The sequence below is a fragment of the Bos grunniens genome, chromosome 11 (genome assembly GCF_055505025.1).
Source record: "Bos grunniens cultivar Pamir isolate PY7600 chromosome 11, Bosgru_T2T1.0, whole genome shotgun sequence".
Classification (NCBI taxonomy): domain Eukaryota; kingdom Metazoa; phylum Chordata; class Mammalia; order Artiodactyla; family Bovidae; genus Bos; species Bos grunniens.
In genome coordinates, this window is record NC_141175.1 from 17,529,531 (window position 1) to 17,543,614 (window position 14,084).

Consider the following 14,084-nt stretch of genomic DNA (forward strand, 5'->3'; position numbering starts at 1 on the left):
AGATGACTGAGTGACAGAACTGAATGGAATATGATTTCTGAGCTCTGCTTTTTTTTGCCAAATTAAGAAATTAAACATCAAACATTAGTATCATTCAAAGAATTTTAAAAAATAAGAAAGTGAACAGACTTAAAATAAAATATATTTGAAAAATACAGATTTAAAAACATAGTACCAGTATGTTTAACCATATTTAACCAGTATATTTAAGCTTTTGTTATTCAGTCACTAAACTTGAACCCAACTCTTTTGAGACCCCACAGACTGTAGCCCAGCTGGCTCTTCTGTCCATGGGATTTTCCAGGCAAGAATCCTTGAGTGGGTTGTCATTTCCTCCTCCAGGGCATCTTCCTGACCCAGGGATCAAACCCAAGTCTCCTGCATTGGCAGGTGGATTCTTTCCCACTGAGCCACCTGGGAAGACCATATTTAAGCTAATGCAGGTTTATAGACTAAACAGTGCTCTCCATGCTGAGATTCTTGACTCTAATGTCCTAACACTTTGCACGTGGACTAATACTAAGAAGGCTACATGCACATCTCCCTCCCACAATCCATCCTTCTGTCCTCTCTGTACTGTTTCCTCCCTTTGTATTGCTCTTATTTTCTTCCCCTCACTCGTTCTGCTAGTCATTTGTGGCTCCTATGAGGACAATTGTTTCATTTAAGCCATATTACTTGCAATGCTTCTGTCTCCAAAGAACAGTAGAACCAATTCAAATGAGTTTCTCCCATAAGAGACAGCATAACATGAAATCTAAAGGTAAGGTGGGCTTCAATATTAATCCAATACAGTAACTCTGGCTCAAGATTCCTCCTTCTCTGTCCCCCTCTGTAGGCCAGCAAGCTAGCTGGAGCAAGAGAGCTAAAGTCATCTTTAACTTTATATTTACATAGTGCAACACCGTGAGAAATTGAGAAAAGGTCACTGCCAGAGTTGTTAACAAGATAAACAGAGACACTCCAAAAGCACCCATAAAAATCCCCTTGTCGTCACTGGCCCAGTTGGGTCTCAAGTCTGTTCCTCTTACTAAATAGCAAAGTAGAATTACCCTTAAATCAGTCTAGGTCATTCCTATGATTGGGACATATGGGGTCTTTGAAAATGAGTGAATTGCAAAAACAAGTCAAGATTCCATTTGGAAGAAAGGAAGTGGTTGTTGAATCTGCAGTAACAATATCTACTGAAGTCTCTCCCATTATTCATCCAATGTTCACACGTGAGCTACATGCATATACTCTCAAAACTGCTTATACCCATTAAAAATGCATTAATCTCCTCTCAAAAATTAGACAATACAAAGTCTTGTTGATGCTCTCAAATTGTAGTGCTGGAGAAGACTCTTGAGATTCCTTCGGACTGCAAGGAGATCAAAACAGTCAATCCTAAAGGAAATTAACCCTGAATATTTCCTGGAAGGTCTGATGCTTGCTAAAACACGAATACTCTGGTCACTTGATGTGAAAAGTTATTGGAAAAGACCCTGATGCTGGGAAAGCTTGAAGACAAGAGGAGAAGGGGGTGGCAGAGTATGAGATGGTTAGATAGCATCACTGACTCAATGGACATGAATTTGAGCCGACTCTGGGAGATAGTGAAAGACAGGGGAGGCTGGTGTTCTATAGTCCATGGGGCTGCAAAGAGTCAGACATGACTCAACTACTGTAGGAGACATGGGCTCCATTCCTGGGTTGGGAAGATCCCGTGGGGAAGGAAATGGCTACCCATCCCAGTATTCTTGCCTGGAAAATCCCATGGACAGAAGAGCCTACTGGACTGTAGTCCATGTGGTCACAAAGAATCAGACATGACTCAGTTACTAAACTACAACAGCAAGATTACTTCTTTACATTAAGTTCTTACTATAACTGCAAGAGGCAGCAGATGTAACCCCAAATCCAGATTTTTTTTTCCATCGAAGTCCCTTAAAATTCAACCATCAGTGGTCATCATAGATTAGAGTTTGGCTCACTATATTGCTTTGGCATGGGAAAAACTGCCAACAACCCAGTCCAGAAAAAAAAAAAAAAGGTTTCTAGCCACCTTACCCCTGCCTCCTTCACATGGTATCTGTCCCTGTTTTTGGCTTGTTCCCTGCAATAGTTCATCTCTGGTTATCAAATTATGTGGGATACAAGAAACAGAAAAAAAATGTGAACGTTCTTATCACCAAACTCCTAGTAAAAGCTGTGCTCTTGGAAATATATTTTGGAAACGCTAGTTGAACACAAGACAGTAAGTAGTACAGAGATTTCTTTAGAAGAAGTGATTTGATGTTATGGCAGAAAACTGCAGACTCTTAATGAAGACAGCTGCATACTCCTGCCATTCATCAGCACGAAGGTTTCCTTTTGTAATGGGTTAAGTGGGTAGGTGATTAAAATATGAGAAACGGTTATTTTCTACCACAAATGTCTGTACTTAGCTGGTACAGAGATTCAAAATTGAATGTCTAAACTCTAGAAACTTACAGGAGTTTGTGTTATTAATATTTTAAAGACCTGTCTTCAACTTGTCAAGATAAATATCTCCATATATTGTTTATTTTCAGGTGCTAGAATCTCTATGTATACATTTGGTCTAAAATCAACCTCATGTTTTCTGTCTTCTATTTGGATTGTCTTAAGGAGATGACAGTAACTAATTCACAGGTCTGAATTTAAAAATCCTGTACATATTAGCCCCTTTCTGTGATGATTTACTGACATCTTAGACACTCTAGTTTCATTTTAAAAAATTAGATGTATTGCATTTACGATATGCCATGGATAGCTCTTTCTTATCTCCTCTCATCAATTTTTATAGGTCTTCCAGTGCTGCATGGATCCGATACTCCTAGATTATTTAAAATCCCTAAATATCCCCTGAAATATGAGAACCTATGATAGTTGCTGGTGGAATTCATGAATTTTCTCTGGAAATTTATGTCACAGATGCAGTGTTGAGACTTTTTATCCCTTTGGTTTGACTTTTCTGCCAGCTGTCTCCTGAGCTCTGGGTGAATATATTTATCTTAGTTTGTCTGAAAAGGCTCTCTGAGATCTGCAATCTGAACTTGATGAAGGATTGATCATTGAAAGTGGCTTTTTAAAAGACATTTTGGTTAAAAGTCATTTCAACAAAGAAAAACAGCTTGTAGAAAATGTATACATAGTCAGTAATATTCTAGAGATAGGCAGACCATAGATGGCAGTCAGTGAATCTCATACCAGTGCTGATTTTGAAATTCTCCAGCCTGGCTGAGAGCTAAATTTCTTCTTACAGAAGTAGAGAGGCTGCTGTCCTCATGAACTCATTTCCCAATCAGAGAAAAGCAGATCACATGATCAAATACCCGGTTTCAATCTGGAATATGGTCTCTTCCTGGGAAGATTCTCTCCTGACCCATAATCTTTCTATTGAGATGGGAAAAGATGCTTTCCACCGAGTGCCAGGAAAATAAACACACCAGTGATGGATCCCCAACTGAGTAATGTCAGTAAACCTAAGCCTGGAAAGAAGCAGTTGCACAAAGGAAAAAGGCACTTCTCACCTTATATCTGCAGAACAAATGCCCTTAAGAACACAGCTTTGCTTCTGCAGAACGGACTTTGAAAGATTCCCCAGAGTGCCTTCTAAAATATAGACCTTTAGTTTCAAAAGATGCTCTGATGATCTCACTTGTAATTAATAACCACTTACTGAAGAATGAACAGGTTTTTTTTTTTTTATAAAATGTCTCTTTGACATAGACTATGGCTAAAATATAAGTAAAACCTGGGAAACACACACAGACACACATTAAAATCAAAATACACACATGATCCCTGACACAGATACAGGAACAAGGAAAGGTAAGATGGAATTGACAGAGGGAGAGAATCGAAGGCAAAGGGCTGATGGAGAAGGAAAGCAGGGAAGACCAGAAGAATAAAAAATGAAGAATAAAGCAAGTTCCGATTAGACTGTGAGTCCGAAAAGCCCCTCTCCTTTCCAGCCCTTTGAGAGTTTACTTATCTGAGAACCCTGTTCACAGCTTTCTAATGGCTCTCTCTTCCTCCAACCTTTAGAGCCTTTAATGACTAGAATTACCAGAGTAGCCCTCGGGAAGGAAACTGCTATCTGTGCTGAAGCGTCAGTGACCAGATCTATGGCCACCTAGAGACCAAGCTGCAGGCTGGACCTGGCTGCCGGGTCAGAAGTTCAAGGTCTCCATCCCGCTCAGCCTCAGATGCAGTGGACGTGAAGACACCCACAGCCCCCAGGACCACCAGTTACCACATGTACTGAAAACTGGCCTAAAAATGATGCTCCATCTCAGAAAGAGGCATGGCTTTTCTCCAGTGCATTTGTTTTTAATGTTTAACAAGCTGACAGGAGCGATTACTCAAGGACTCAGGGCAGACTTACTGGTTACTCCAACACAAACAAATCATCACCAGGCTGTCAGGACCTGCACAGTGTCCATTCTACAAAACAGGCCTCATGTAAAGTGAGACATCCTCTCCAATTCCTCGTCCCACTCCCCAAACAATTGTTTGTTGTGTTTTTATTAAAAAGGTGGGAGGAAAGATTTTCCACAAAGGTGGGTTGTGGGAATCAAACAGAACCGGGGTGGGTCTGAAAGGCCCATAACCAGGTCACCATCTGCTTTCATTCCTTAATCAGATAAAAGCTCTCCTCCAAACCGTTTACACTCCCAGCTAAATTGTCTACGAAGGTGCCATGCCCTCGAGCCTAAGACATTCAGAATAAGTAAACCCCACTGCAGTCCATGTTAGGAGATATTCTGGAACTCATCACTGGGCCAAACGTCACTCCCTTGTAAAAGAATCACATAATTTTTTTAACGTGTTCCCTGAAATACAAAGCTAGTTCAAGTTTTCAGTGATTTAATGCTCATCTTGCTGTAAACTCTGGGCTGGGACTCCCAGCGAGGATTTGATGCAGAAGCAAAGGGGGAGTTGGAGGCTGCGGTTTCCGATTCATGAAGGTCTCCGAAGGGACACACCAGCATACCTTGTCATTTCTGACCTAAGCGTGAGAGCCGGCCTCCTCCTGCTTTCTCAGCCTCCTGCCCTCCTGACTCAAGAAACAGAGTCTCCGAGCCCCTCGGAGTGGGCTGCAGCACCAGACCCCACAGCTGGCCTGCAAGCTCAGAAGAACGCAGGGCTTAGGACAGATCAGAGAAAGTCACTCTTGAGGATCGTGTTAGAAGAGTCAGCGTCATTAGCACAGTAACCTGGGTGGCCCAGACCTGCCGAGTCCCCTCTGAGCCCCCAGCTTGGCTTCCAGGCTTTGATTAATGGATGGTATTAGCAATTAGGAGACCCTTGCATGATGGAATCGCTGTACCTTCCAAGGCAGTTTTTATCTTTTGCTCAAAGGTAATGAAGAGTAAACAAGGAATGGAGATAAACTCAGGCAGACAAGAATCAAATCCTCTTCGTAACACCACGATTCTTCATTTCTGTGGTTCTTAGAATTCAGCCCACCAAAGGGGCCAAAGAGCCCATTTGTTTGCAAGAACTGATGAATAATTCTGCACTTTTGACTCAGCTGAATGTTTTCTTTGCATTTGTCCAGGTATTTGAAGAAGATAAGAGCTAAATGGCAGTTTAAAAGGTATTAAGTAAATGTGTACACAAACATAAGCGATCACATCTACCTTGAGGTCCTTCAGACCAGCAGATGTCACATCAATACAGGCAACTGATGATACTGCTCACCTTTTAAAAAGTGTCCTACAGTCATCTGGGTCTGTTAACATTTTTCACTGAATTAGTGCCTGTGATTTGGGCGAGGGAAAGAAAAAATGTAAGATGTTAACTAAAGCTAGCAGCCAGGTGGACGTGCTTTGTCTTCAGTGTGCCTTTCACTTACGGGTCAGGAGATTGAATTTCATCTCTCATAGTTGAGGTCAGACACCTCCCCCTTGTGGTTCAGTGTAACTGGCTCAATCCTGTTACCATCCACATTCAGATACTGTGCTTCCACAAGCAGGGCCCTGGACAAGCAGACAGGTGAGTGACATTTGTGTCATTGCCACCAATCACATGGTCCTCAAGTGAGAATGACCACAATGAGCACAGGACCTTAACACTAGCAAGAATTAATTCAGGATATACTTGTTGACACAGCGAATTTCACCTGGAAAACTCAGTGTTCTGTTATCGGCTATATCCTTATTGCAGGTTGTTTGGATTATTTTAAAAAATTTTGTGCAGCATACATAAGGAAAGGATAAAAATTACTCAAGACTATGTTAAGAGTATCTACAAATCAGTAAAAGAAAATATTTGCACACTATTAGAAATTGAGCAAAGTAAATGAACAGGCAATACCTGAAGAATTTTTACTGCCAATTAATACAGAAAAATAAACTTAATATTATTCGTGGTCAAGTAAATACTAATTATAACAATAAGTATTATTTTTCACAAATAGATTTGAAAAAAATTTTAAAGTGGTTGAAAAATGTGAGAAACTGGCAGTATCATACAATTTTAAAGGGAGTGCTGTGCTTAGTGGCTCAGTCACGTCCAACTCTTTGCAACCCCAAGAACTATAGTCTGCCAGGCTCCTCTGTCCATGGGGATTCTCCAGGCAAGAATACTGGAGTGAGTTTCCATGCCCTCCTCTAGGGATCTTCCCAACCCAGGGATTGAACCCAGGTCTCCCACATTGCAGGCAGATTTGTTACCATCTGAGTCACCAGGGGAGCCCTTTAATGGGAATATAAGTTGGTAAAATATTTATTAAGTGCTGATTTTCAGTACCATCAAAAATATAATTTTTGTTTGATCTAGAAATTGGAGTTCAGGAAACTCTTTTTATAAGAACATTCCTAAAAAAAAAGTTTTGCATTTAAGAATATTTATTGCCACATCTGGCATACTAATAAATACTAGTAAATATTATAAATGTGCATCAATGCTCTTAATTCTTTCCTTTATCTGGTTTGTGGGAACATGAAGTTGTCCACTGACCTGAATGTTAATATCCCTTCTCTCCTCCCCCCAGAATTCTATTAGTTTTGATTTGGGAACATTGCACAACTTGAATAAGGTCCCAAGAGCTCTTTTCTGCTTCTTCTGGTGTCAAACAGCACAGCATGTCTGAGAACTGGCATATTGCATAAACCCCCTTTCTTATGTGTCTGACTGCTATTTCATACATTCAGTTAAATCCTACCCTAAAATCCCAAATAAACACCAGAGAGAATGGCGCTCATCTCCTGCTGTTGGAACTCCCACATAGGTTGTAAAACTCACTCCTCATAGTCTGATGCAATTTCTTTAAAGGGAACCATGCCAAGTCCCTTGGCTAAACACATCTTATTTACACACTTGGGGCAAAAAGAAATAGATTAAGTATGGGCTGCGTGGGATTAGGGATGGCTTCTGGAACTGGAAAACTTGGCTACTCTCTACTGCCCTGCATTCATGAAGATTGGAATGAAGGGACTGCTATCAGTAAAAAGAATAAACATCCTCCAGAGAAACAGAGCCTCTTAGAATGGAGAACGGCCAGTGGATTCATGGTTGGAGCAGGACATCAACATGTGCTCTGGTCCAGCCTGAGCATTCTCAATCACAACTTCTCAGATGCTGTAGTCCCAGGCAGGTACACTAGATGGCTGCCCACAGAGGATAAATTACACCTGACTCCACAAATCAGTCACCTTCATTCTCCAGACTGTTGTTGCCTCTTTTCCATCTTCATTTTGCTTTAGATTATCGTCGAGTTTCCTAATAGTGTAGATAATAGTCATAAGAAGAAAAGATATCAATGTGAACATTGACAATATACCAGGCACTAGGAGGTACTGTGCTTACATTCAGTTAACTCAGAAAATAATCTACTTGAGGTAGGTGACATTGTACCTGTTTTAGACATTGGAATTTGAAGCTCAGAGAGTTTAAATGGCTCACCAGTAGTCACACATAAACTTCCCGTGGCTTCCATTTACAAATTCTTAACTCTGTCTAAAATGGCAAGATAACAAAATAAAGGGAGATTAATGAGAAACAACAAACCTAAATGTGGGTAAGAAACGTGAGAAAAACAAAGAACACTTTTTAAAAAAAGATCACAATTTACCTTTTTCCATTTATTTCAGTAGGGCTGAACCTCGTTTCACTTGAGCCTTGATGGAATAAAACTCAGAGAATCGACACTGTAGATTACTCAAGATGATAGCTCCTTGTTGACATGAAAGACTCCTTTATCGGAAGAAATAAAAGGAAAATAACCCCAAAATCACAACCCTAGAATTATAACCTTATTCAAAAGCTAAAAAGCAGTACTAGTTATCTGTTAAATTCATGCATACTTAAAAATTCAATAATGACTGTGTTGTGAATACCAACTTCAAAAAATGATCAGACTTGTGTATAATGAATATGCTTTCATATAAAAGGGAAAATAAATGACACTTCTTTGCCATAAATTAGAATTTATGCCTATCAGGATTTTCCAGAACATTTCTGATTTAAAAATAGCATATATATATGTATATAGGATAGGCTTCCTTCATAGCTCAGTTGGTAAAGAAGTTGCCTGCAATGCAGAAGACCCAGTTTCAATTCCTGGGTCAGGAAAATCCCCTGGAGAAAGAAATGGCAACTCACTCCAATATTCTTGCCTGGAAAATCCCATGGGCAGAGGACCCTTACAGGCTACAGTCCATGGGGTCGCAAGAGCCGGACATGACTTAGTGACTAAACCACCCAAACCATATATATGTATATGCTCTATACCCTAGTTGTTTTTATTAAATATATTTAGCACATTTTATTAAACATATGCAGTTACTTTAGTTTCAAAAATTGAAGATGTTTTTATCTGTGATCAAAAAGTATCCACATCAAGAAAAATGTTGTCGTTTTCATTTTGATGTTAAAAAAGACAGAGAGAAGCAATCACTCGCTTAGATTACTTGCCAGGAGCGATAGAAGACACAGGCATGTACATATCTTCTGTGCTCCCTGTTTTGGATTTTTATTTTTAGCTCCAGAGTCTTTCATGTGCACAACATGGAATTTTGCAGTGATCAAAAAGAGTTATTGATTTGGGTCATTGATATTAGTGCTTTATCCTCACATTGAGCACAAAAAGGATCAAAAACATAATAGTGGCTGCTTAGCCTCTAGGGTGGGCTTTCCAGGTGACCCTAGTTGTAAAGAACCTGCCTGCCAGTGCAGGAGGCATAAGAGATTTGGGTTCAATCTGTGGATTGGGAAGATCCCCTGGAGGAGAGTATGACAACACATTCCAGAGTTCTTGCCTGGAAAATCCCATGGACAGAGAGCCTGGTGGTCTACAGTCCATAGGATCACAAAGAGTCTGACATCACTGAAGCGACTTAGTATGCATGCACGCAGCCCCTAGGATACCATAGTCATACAGGAGAGCCCAAAGAATGAAACGAATGCATAAAAGCTATAAAATGTTAGTTGCATTCCTATTTTCAGGGGGTAAAATAATATGATCATAGACGTGTACCTCATAGAATTGAAATAACTTAATGTAATTGTTTTTGTTTTTGTTCCTGTGTTAAAATATGACAAGGGAAGGCCTAATTTACATAATCCTGAATGGCATCACCAACTCGATGGACATGAGCTTGAGCAAGCTCTGGGAGTTGGGGATGGACAGGGAAGCCTGGTGTGCTGTAGTCCATGGGGTCGCAAAGAGTCAGACAGGACTGAGAGGTTAAACTGAACTGAACTGAGGACAGAAAAAAACCAGAATGGCCCTGGTTTTAAGCACAAGAAAATAAAGACCTGTAAGTTGTTCCTGAGGCACTGAGGAACTCCATCACCCAAGGCTGGATTCATTGAAGGAGGCATGCACTCAGATAACTGAAAACACTTCTCTTTTTTTATTCTGGTCATCTAAGGGATGCAGGGGTGGCGGGTGCACAGTGCAGGAGTGGCCAACAGGAGATACCCAATGTCCAAGGTCAGGAGTGGCAGCCGTGAGGAGATACCCCACCTCCAATGTAAGGAGCTGCAGCTGTGCTTTCATGGAGCAGCCGTGAAGAGATATCCCATGTCCAAGGTTAAAAAATCCCAAGACAGACAGTAGGCTCTGAGACAGGGCATCAGAGGGCAGATAGACTGAAACCACAATCACAGACAACTAGCCAATCTGATCACATGGACCACAGCCTCGTCTAACTCAATGAAACTAAGCCATGCTGTGTGGGGCCACCAAAGATGGATGGGTCATGGTGGAAAGGTCTGACAGAATGTGGTCCACTGGAGAAGGGAATGGCAAACCACCTCAGTATTCTTGCCTTGAGAACCCCATGAACAGCATGAAAAAGCAAAAAGATAGGACACTGAAAGATGAATTCCCCAGGTCGGTAAGTGCCCAATATGCTACTGGAGATCAGTGGAAAAATAACTCCAAAAAGAATGAAGGGATGGAGCCAAAGCAAAAACAATACCCAGTTGTGGATGTGACTGGTGATAGAAGCAAGTTCCAATGTTGTAAAGAGCAATACTGCACAGAAACCTGGACTGTTAGGTCCATGAATCAAGGCAAATTGGAAGTGGTCAGACAGCAGATGGCAAGAGTGAACATCCACATTCTAGGAATCAGGGAACTGAAATGGACTGGAATGGGTGAATTTAACTCAGATGACCATCATTTTTACTACTGTGGCCAGGAATCCCTTAAAAGAAATGGAGTAGCCATCATAGTCAGCAGAAGAGCCCGAAACGCAGTACTTGGATGCAATCTCAAAAGCGACAGAATGATCTCTGTTCGTTTCCAAGGCAAACCATTCAATATCATGGTAATCCAAGTCTATGCTCCAACCAGTAACACTGAAGAAGCTGAAGTTGAACGGTTCTATGATGACCTACAAAACCTTCTAGAACTAACACCCAAAAAAGATATCCTTTTCATTATAGGGGACTGGAATGCAAAAGCAGGTAGTCAAAAAATACCTGGAGTAACAGGCAAATTTGGCTTTGCAGTACAGAATGAAGCAGAGCAAAGGCCAATAGAGTTCTGCCAAGAGAACACACTGGTCATAGCAAACACCCTCTTCCAACAACACAAGAGAAGACTACACATGGACATCAACAGATGGTCAATACTGAAATCAGATTGATTGTATTCTTTGCAGCCAAAGATGGAGAAGCTCTATACAGTCAGCAAAAACAAGACCAGGAGCTGACTGTGGCTCAGATGATGAACACTTTCTTGCCAAATTCAGACTTAATTTGAAGAAAGTGGGGAAAACCACTAGACCATTCAGGTATGACCTAAATCAAATCCCTTATGATTATAAAGTGGAAGTGAGAAATAGATTTAATAGACTAGATCTGATAGACAGAGTGCCTGATGAACTATGGATGGAGGTTCGTGACACCGTAGAGGAGACAGGGATCAAGACCACCCCCAAGAAAAAGAAATTCAATTAAGCAAAATGATTGTCTGAGGACGCTTTACAAATGGCTGTGAAAAGAAGAGAAGCGAAAAGTAAAGGAGAAAAGCAAAGATATACCCATTTGAATGCAGAGTTCCAAAGAATAGCAAGGAGAGATAAGTAAGCCTTCTTCAGCGATCAATGCAAAGAAATAGAGGATAACAATGGAATAGGAAAGAATAGAGATCTCTTCAAGGAAATTAGAGATACCAAGGGAACATTTAATGCAAAGATGGGCTCAATAAAGGCCAGAAATGGCATGGACCTAAAAGAAGCAGAAGATATTAAGACAAGGTCGCAGGAATACACAGAAGAATTATACAAAGAAGATCTTCATAACCCAGATCACCTAGAGCCAGACATCCTGGAATGCGCAGTCAAGTGGGCCTTAGGGAGCATCACTACAAACAAGGTTAGGGGAGGGATGAAATTCCCGTTGAGCTATTTCAAATCCTAAAATGGTGCTGTGAAAGTGCTGCACTCAATATGTGAGCCATTTTGGAAAACTCAGCAGGGGCCACAGGACTGGAAAAGGTCAATTTTCATTTCAATCCCAAAGAAAAGCAATGCCAAAGAACTACCGCACAATTGCACTCATTTCATATGCTAGTAAAGTATTGCTCAAAATTCTCCAAGCCAGGCTTCAGCAATACTTGAACCATGAACTTCCAAATGTTCAAGCTGGTTTTAGAAAAGGCAGAGGAACCAGAGATCAAATTGCCAACATCCACTGGATCATGGAAAAAGCAAGAGAGTTCCAGAAAAACATTTATTTCTGCTTTATTGACTATTCCAAAGCCTTTGTCTGTGTGGATCACAATAAACTGTGGAAAATTCTGAAAGAGATGAGAATACCAGACCACCTGACCTGCCTCTTGAGAAACTTATATGCAGGTCAGGAAGCAACAGTTAGAACTGGACATGGAACAACAGACTGGTTCCAAGTAGGAAAAGGAGTATGTCAAGGCTGTATATTGTCACCCTACTTATTTAACTTATATGCAGAGTACATCACGAGAAACGCTGGACTGGAAGAAGCACAAGCTGGAATCAAGATTGCTGGGAGAAATATCAATAACCTCAGAAATGCAGGTGACACCACCCTTATGGCAGAAAGTGAAGAAGAACCAAAGAGCCTCTTGATGAAAGTGAAAGAGGAGAGTGAAAAAGTTGGCTTAAAGCTCAACAGTAAGAAAGCTAAGATCATGGCATCTGGTCCCATCACTTCATGGCAAGTAGATGGGGAAACAGTGGAAACAGTGGCAGACTTTATTTTTGGGGTCTCCAAAATCACTGCAGATGGTGATTGCAGCCATGAAATTAAAAAACACTTACTCCTTGGGAAAAAAAAGTTATGACCAACCGAGACAGCATATTAAAAAACAGAGACATTACTTTACCAACAAAGATCTGTCTTGTCAAGGCTATGATTTTTCCAGTAGTCATGTATGGATGTGAAAGTTGGACTATAAAGAAAGCTGAGCGCCAAAGAATTGATGCTTTTGAACTGTGGTGTTGGAAAAGACTCTTGAGAGTCCCTTGGACTGCAAGGAGATCCAACCAGTCCATCCTAAAGGAAATCAGTCCTGAATATTCATTGGAAGAACTGATGTTGAAGCTGAAGTTCTAACACTTTGGTCCCCTTATGGGAAAAGCTGACTCACTGGCAAAGACCCTGATGCTGGGAAAGATTCAAGGTGGGAGGACAAGGGGACGACAGAGTTTGAGATGGTCGGATGGCATCACTATTCAACGGACATGAGTTTGAGTAAACTCCGGGAGTTGGTGATGGATAGGGGGGCCTGGCGTATTGCAGTCCATGGGGTCGCAAAGAGTCAGACACGACTGAGTGACTGAGCTGAACTGAAGAGAATGTATTCAGTATGCAAATGAGGATAAGTGTCTACCGGTAAAAATGAACAACTTTGTCATTTAAAAATATTGATAGCTAATAAATATGCTAATATCTTTCATGTCACAGTTGGGAAAAATGAACAATGGTTATTTAATTATTTGGGACCTGTCTTTTCTTATAATTTGGTAAAATGTTTTAAAAACTCAGTTGTGGTATTTATTTTTAATTTTGTTTTTTGTTTCTGTTTTAATTATATAACCACAAATCTAAGAAATTATACTTGGAAACATCTTTGACAAGGAACTGAAAACGCTTTTTAGTTGGGGCTTAACTAAACTGAAACCATATTACCACTTGGATAGGTATGAAAGTCTGAATGGGGCTTCATGGAGCAAAATATTTGAAATCAGGACTGTCCATGCCAGGGAAGTTGAGACCTACCATTGGGCAAAATAAATTCAAGTATCTTTCAATCTCTGCCCGTCACACTCTTACCTAACTGAGATTTGAAACAAGCTCTTTCATTGCCTTTGTCTATGTGCTGAGTATGACATTTCAGCATTACTGGTAATTGGAACCACAGGCTTCCTGTGCACAAGATAAAAGCATGCAGAAACATGCTAATTTCCTAATTCCTCAGCTCCAGTCTCACTCCTGCCAGAGAAAACACGCATTTCACCAGGACTGTGTTTCCTAGAGAGTGAATGATGAAATATTCAGGTGATATTTACCCAAGCCCGCTGTTATTTTTCCTCTGGATCAAAATGCATATACATTATCTTCTAGTTAATTTTTTTCTTGTT

The 14,084-nt window shown here is 40.6% G+C and overlaps 1 long non-coding RNA gene across 7 annotated transcripts in view; it reads right to left on the minus strand.

The window, feature by feature from the left end:
- Positions 1 to 4,314: 4,314 nt before the first annotated feature.
- LOC147362663 (uncharacterized) overlaps positions 4,315 to 14,084 on the minus strand; it is a 107,791-nt gene continuing 98,021 nt past the window's right edge. For 2 of the 7 annotated variants that reach the window (XR_015135756.1, XR_015135750.1), the window contains 5 exons: positions 8,084 to 8,205; positions 7,867 to 7,968; positions 7,665 to 7,731; positions 5,864 to 5,987; positions 4,315 to 5,768 (listed from right to left, as the gene is read on the minus strand). This is a non-coding gene — a long non-coding RNA (uncharacterized LOC147362663). Of the gene's footprint in view, positions 5,769 to 5,863; positions 5,988 to 6,839; positions 7,732 to 7,866; positions 7,969 to 8,083; positions 8,206 to 14,084 lie in introns of those variants that run through there. The other 5 variants (XR_015135755.1, XR_015135754.1, XR_015135752.1 and 2 more) reach the window with 5 other exon arrangements.